Here is a 7,409-nt window from a genome sequence, read left to right on the forward strand (position 1 = left end):
ATAGTGCCCCAAGCGCTGGTCACGATTCGACACTTCTACAGCTGCATCTACATAGTTACTCTGCAAACTACACTTAAGTGCATAGCAAAGGCTTCATCGAACCACCTTGACACTAATTCTCAAACAGCGCACGGAAAAAACCTATATCTTTTCTTTCGAGCTCTGACTTCGCCTGTTTTATTACGCTGATCGTTTCTCTCTATGTAGTTCGGCGGCAGCAAAATATTTTCGCATTCGAAGGAGAAAGTTAGTGCTTGAAATCCCGCCTAAACGAAAAAGCCTTTTTTTTATTATCTGCACCACAAATCCTGTATCATTTGCTTGTCACTGTCTCCCCTATTTCTCGATAATACGTGCTGCCCTTCTTTGAACTTTCTCGATTTACTCCGTTAATCCTACCTGGTAGGTATCCCAAATCGCGCTGGAGTACTCCGAAAGAGCACGGACAAGCGTAGTAGTGTAGGCAGTTTCTTTAATAGTTCTGTTACCTTTCTGTGTGTTCTGCCAATAAATCGCAGTCTTTGGTTCGACTCCCCAATAACATTTTCTGTGTGTTCTTTCCAATTTATGTGGTTCGTAATTGTAATTCCTAGGTATTTAGTTGAATGTATAGCCATGGGAGATTTGATTGCCTTATCGTGTAATCAAAGTATAACGGATTCCTTTAGCACGTGAACTATATCGACGTTTGTACCAAATCCGTCCAAACAGGACCAACATGCTGTTATTCTTTTCTTGTCTGTCGATGCACAAACATCAGTAGACGTCCATCGGAGAGTAACGAATTTGTATGGGGCAGCACGTTTGTCGAAAATCACCGTTGTGGAATAGCGCCCCAAGTGCTGGTCACGATCCTACACATCTACACCTACATGGTTACTCTGCAAATTACACTTAATTGCATGGCAAAGGTTTCATCGAAAAACCTTCACACTAATTCTCTCTTATTCCACTCCCGAACAGCGCGCGGAAAAAACGAACATCTGTATCTTTCCTTGCGAGCTCTGACTTCCCCTATTTTATTACGATGTTCGTTTCTCTCTATGTAGGTTGGCGTCAACAAAATATTTTCGCATTCGAAGGAGAAAGTTAGAGATTGAAATCCCGCCTCAACGAAAAAGCCTTTATTTTTTTTAATGATTTGCACCACAAATCCTGTATTATATTAGTGTCACTGTCTCCCCTATTTCTCGATAATACGTGCTGCATTTCTTTGAACTTTCTCCACTTACTCCGTTAATTCTACCTGGTAGATATCCCACATCGCGCTGGAGTATTCCGAAAGAGGACCGACAAGCGTAGTGTAGGCAGTTTCTTCGATAGTTCTGTTACTTTTCTGTGTGTTCTGCCAATAAATCGCAGTCTTTGGTTCGACTCCCCAATAATCTTTTCTATGTGTTCTTTCCAATTTATGTGTTTCGTAATTTTAATTCCTAGGTATTTAGTTGAATTTACGGCCTTGGGAGATTTGACTGTATTATTGTGTAACCAAAGTGTAACGGATTCCTTTTAGCACTCGTGTGAATGCCCTCACACTTTCCATCGTTTAGGGTCAATTGCCAATTTTCGCACCATACAGATACGTCATCTAAAGCGTTTTGCAATTGGTTTTTGATCTTCCGATGACTTTATTAGATGATAAGCTACAGCATCATTTGCAAACAACCTAAGACGGCTGCTCAGATTGTCTTCTAAGTCGCTTATATGGATAAGGAACAGTAGAAGTCCTATAAAACTATCTTGGAGAACGCCAGAAAACACTTCTGTTGTACTCGATGATTTTTCATAAATTGCCACGAACTGTGATCTCTCTGAAGGAAATAACGAATCCAGACACATTACTGCAACGGTATACCCTCAGCAGGCAATCTGATTGCAATCGCTTATGAGGTATGGTCTCAAAAGCCTTCTGGAAGTCTATCGATATGGAATAAATCTGAAATCCTTTGTCGATAGCACTCAACACTTCGTGCGAGTAAAGAGCTGGTTGTATTTAACAGAAACGATGTTTTCTATATCCGTGTTGACTACGTGTCGCCGGCGGGGGTGGCCGAGTGGTTCTAGGCGCTACAGTCTAGAACCGCGCGATCGCTACGGTCGCAGGTTCAAATCCTGCCTCGGGCATGGATGTGTGTCATGTCCTTAGGTTAGTTAGATTTAAGTAGTTCTAAGTTCTAGGGGACTGATGACCTCAGAAGTTAAGTCGCGTAGTACTCAGAGCCATTTGAACCATTTTGACTACGTGTCAATAGACCACTCTCTTCGAGGTGATTCATAATGTTCGAACACAAGACACTGTTGGATCTGGGAGGCCAGCTCAACTGGAAGGGAGACACCTCAGTACCAGCACTATAATGCCGATCTCTCCCCAAGCGATAATAACGCCTTCGGGCCCTTAAAAAAGGTACTGAAGGGTTGACGATACCTGTCGGATGAGGATGTACAGCAGACTGTTAAGGACTTAGTCAGGCAACAGGACATGGTATTTGACCAAAAGGATATCTTTAACCTGGTGCAACAGTGAAGTGATTGCCTCAGTATTCGCGCCGATTTTGCATGATTAGCTTACCCGTTCTTGACTGTACTGCCTTCGGACGGAAACTTTTTGATCGCTCCTTATAGTTCGATTGGAACTGTTGTCCAATTTATGATTGCAATTTATTTTTTACACTAAATTTTTTAAATAAGTAAGGTAAGTGAGTAAGCAAGAACAGTGATGTCAACAGCACTTGTATGTCAGGCGCTACTTCTCCAAACAAATTCTCTTTCCAAATACATGAAAAAGTATCGAAAAAATGTTGACCCTGAAAATTGTTGGAACTTCTTCACACCCTTGAGCGTAGATGACAGAAATATATCAAGACTACACAACATCAGGCTGCGTGGCCTACGTAATCCACCAGACAACTAATCTCTAGAACTCTTTAGAAGTCTGTGATTTTGATTTAAGTATTGACCTTTAAATTCTCAATTTTCACCTCATTTGCTCCACATGATTTCCATTTCAAGTATTTTCGTTTCCTATTTTTTTATCTGTTATATATAACACCACTGTAACTTTTTATGCGCAAAATGGTTAGGTATTGAAGACATGAACTTTTTGACCTGATTTACATACCTAACAGAAGCTGGTCGTGAAATGTTTCAGTTTTCTCTTAAGTCTGTATTAACTTTTTGTAAATTACCCCGATTACTTTGAGGTATTACAGTATTTCTTTGCAAAACTAGACCTCAAGCTTATTAGTTTCACATGCCATTTGTCCATTCCCCACTGTTCGTTTGGCTATCAAAGTTGGGACAAAAATCGATTGGGCTATTTCGAAGGTGTCTTGTTTTCGCTCCGCTCAAACATTTGATCGAAAATTGGACCCGTGACAGTCTTTTACACATCTACACGTGCATCTATGCTCAGCAAATCACTGTGAAGCGCATGACAGAGGGTTCGTCCCATTGTGTTAGTTGACCTTGCCTTCACCATCCTTACGGGAGCGATAAGTATGGGTTTTTGCTATATTGGTAGAATCATCATTTGAGACAGGTTCTTGAAACTTCGCAAGCAGGCTTTCTCTGCGTAGTTTTCGTCCAAGGATCTTCCAGTTCAGTTCTCCGGCATCTCTGTGACACTTCCCCACGGGACAAACTAACCTGTGACCATTCTTGCCGCCTTTCACTGTGATCGTTTAGTATCTCCTGTTAGGCATATTTGGTACCGGTCTGACACAGCTGAGCAATTTTCTGGGATGGGTCGCACGAGTCATTTTGGAGCATTCCCCTGGCATTCTACCAATAAACCGAGGTGTGTCACTTTCTTTACCTACTACTAAGTCTATGAGATCATTTCATTTCACATCCCTACAAAGTGTTACACATAGATATGCGAGGAGTTCACCGATTCATTGATATTTTAATCATATAACACTTACTTTGTTTTCGATTGTTGTGAAGTTCATAATTTTACATTTCTCAGCATCTGAATTAGTTCTCGTTTTCATATTAGATACGAAAAGAGTATCTTGGATCTAGATAAAAGATATTTTTTAACACAATATTCATGCCGCAAAACACAAAAACCGAAATTTGAACGTCAGTCATTAATTTTTTTCTACTTCCACTGCGTTTCGAAGGTTACACCATTATCAACAGGTGAAACAAATTCATCATACAACTGTTCTTCGTGGAAAGCTTTGGAACTTTTTTTATCAATCACGAGGTATTTTTGTCGTGGAGGAATGGAACGCCCTGCCACAGAATCTCCTTAGCAACCTTCTGGCGGCATCAGAGCGTCTTTCAGAGCGTCAACTGCCGTCTGTGGTGATGACATACCATATTAAAACCTTGTCACTCCTTTTGCAACGTCAAGCGGCAGCTATGAATCGCGGTGACCTCAGCGTAATTACTGTCGTTTCTGTTCTTCTCATTGCACGTTACTTTCAGCTGCCTTTCGACAGTGTAGCAGTTCAGTCGATGTATGGTCCAAGTTTCATCGAGTTACGATGCATAGCATTGAAACATCAAGCAAAAGTTACTTTCATCCTTGAGTTTTTCTCATCAGTGTATTTTGCGACTAAGCAATTAATAAATGTAAATTTAAACTGGAGAACTCTGTAAACTTCAGTTATCCCAAAGCTTACTGCTTTCAGCACAGAAAAACTGTGTCATAAACTCTTGTATGAGGAGGCACTCACAGAAGGACATCCGTTAAGGTATCATGGAATAACTTCCACGGTACTAGAGGGAACTATAGAGGGCAAAAAGTGTAGAGGAAGACAAAGACTGGAATACATAGAGCAAATAACTGAGGTCATATGTTGCAAGCGCACTTCTGAGATCAAGAGGTTGGCACAGGCAGAGAAATTCGTAGCGCGCCGCGTTAAACCAACACTTGCATAAAAGGTACATTATCATTACTATGAGTTGCAATGGACACTTTTGATGTTATATGTTTTACCAAAGTAGACTTTAAATAAGTTGTTTTTGTATACGACGTTTCGTTTACTTTGTATAGCACCTGATGAAATGTTTAAACATTTATTATTTATATATCAAAATCTACCACTATAAGGAGCTTGGGAACAAAAACCGTAGCTAATAAATGGTGACGTTTATAATGGCACACTAAAATCACTCAAACGTTTGAAACTTTTTCCAGTAGTATGTTACAAATTTTAAAGAAAATCTTTTATTAAGACTAATAGATAAATTTTGGTATGTTTTCCTTCTGTGGGAGGGCGGGGGGGGGGGGGGGGACTCAAATTCTTTATTCTAGTAGAAGTCTTTGAATTTTTTTAAAAGAATAATTACGGCATACTTTTACTGTGTCTCGTGGAGTATCCGCCTGCCGACATTTCACTGCATGATAGTGTAACCCGCAGAACAGTAAAACGAACTTGTGGCCATTCACGGATCATTTCTATTGTCAGAGTCTGCTGTTAGTTCGATGTGGCAAGTAACTGTGTTTGAGAGCCATTCAGGTGTTTTGAATCAGGTTATTTCCTATTTCTGTGCGTGATATCTCCTTCTTCTTATTTCCGAATCTCATTTCAAATACTCTCTCGCCTCTCTGGCAAAATGGTCGTCAACTACTTACATGCTTCTTCCACTTCCTTTTATCATCCTTTATTTTATGAGTAATTGTAAACCCCTTAAGTTCTTCTGTCACTTGTTTCTTATCCCGTGTAATAATGCCAATTCATTTACCCACCAACTTTAATCTCTATCACCTCTGTATAGTATTCTTCAATTTTTGTCATTAAAATGTGTCACATGCGTAAAGGAGTACTGAAACAGCCATAAGTTTATAACATTTCAGTCTCCTTTCAGCTAAGATTTCGTGTAGGCTGCACAGATCTCTCCATCTGAGTACCTTATCATCTGAAACGTGGTCGCAACGCTTTGCGGACTTAACAACTATTTTAATTTATTCATTACACTATCTTATACTTCGGGATTTTGGAGCATTTGTAATGTTCGTTATGAATTCCGGCTTCTCGAAAGAAATTAGAAATCCAGGTTGATTTCTCAGTTGCTCTGTCGATGTCTTCGGAAAATACTGCACTACTTCAGTACTGCTAAATCATCCACAACTATATATGTTTAGTATTTATTTATTCTCTAAGAAAGAAAAAGCAAATGAAAGACGCACAACGAAGGAATAACCCGAATGGTTCGGAAGTCGATGGGTGTGACATACATGTGCAGACAAACAAATTATTACAATTTCAGCAAAAAATTGGATGATTTATTCAAAAGAACGGGTTTGAAAAACTGTGCAAGTCAATAAAGCTTTGGTCCACCTCTGTCCATTACGCAAGCAGTTATCTTGGCACTTACTGATAGAGTTGTTGGGGGTCCTCCTGAGGGATATCGTGCCAAATTCTGTCGCCCCAATAACTGTATGTTTTTATGTTAATAGTAATCTATCTCGTACCCGCCGCCTACAACTGCAGACCAAACAAGTTTTAATGTATGATGAATTGAAGTACGTTTGATAATACAGCTTCAAGCTGTCGATGAGTTATCTTTACATCTTTAGCAACCAAATCTGCATCTCAAAACTTTGGGACAAATACGCTAAGAGCAAAACACAAAAATACGACCGATCAAACTACAAAAGTAATACCAAGAAATATATAAAAAAAAGCCATCAACGGAGTGACGTCCGCTGTACTTCAGACCAGCAATAGCCCAAACAAATTTGGAATGAACGCATTCGTTCATTTGGGATATTCAATATAATTTATTACGTTGTCAGCACTCGGTTTCACACAAGAGAATTAAACTATTATATGACAAAGATAAATATGTGTCCGATGGCAAACTTGATTGTGTGAAGGATTTCAAAACGCATTTTATGCCTAAAGATAATTTCAAGCCAAAATTTTGCAGAGGACACCCATTATCACATACTGTTCGCAATGAAGTACGTGGTTTGTCCAGAAAATAAGTTTCGATCGGTTGCGCATTGGAAACCACAGTGAAAATCATAAATGTTTTATTTTCAACAGTTAACCATACCTTCCAGCCAGTTCTCTACGTAGTCGCACCTCGGCTTACACATCTAACGCAACGTTATACCAACTTTCCAATACCCTCGACATAGAAGGCAGCCGCCTATGCTTTCTGCCAATTCCTCACGCTGGTCTGCAGCGTGTTGTCAGTGCCAAAATGTGTCCCCATAGTCATCAGTTCATGTGAGCAGAAATGAAAATCAGAGGGATGCAGTTCGGGCTTTATGGTATGTACTCAAACATTCCCCATCTTCATTGCCCCTGCAATGTGCGGCCGAGCATTGTTATGTAGAAAGAAATACATGATAGTTACGTTATTTGGGTTTGCACGAAATCAGGCGAAATCTCTCAGCAGGCACCCAATCTTGGTGGGAGACATTACGAGGCGTATTCGCAAAGTAA

The sequence above is a fragment of the Schistocerca piceifrons genome, chromosome 1 (assembly GCF_021461385.2).
Source record: "Schistocerca piceifrons isolate TAMUIC-IGC-003096 chromosome 1, iqSchPice1.1, whole genome shotgun sequence".
Classification (NCBI taxonomy): domain Eukaryota; kingdom Metazoa; phylum Arthropoda; class Insecta; order Orthoptera; family Acrididae; genus Schistocerca; species Schistocerca piceifrons.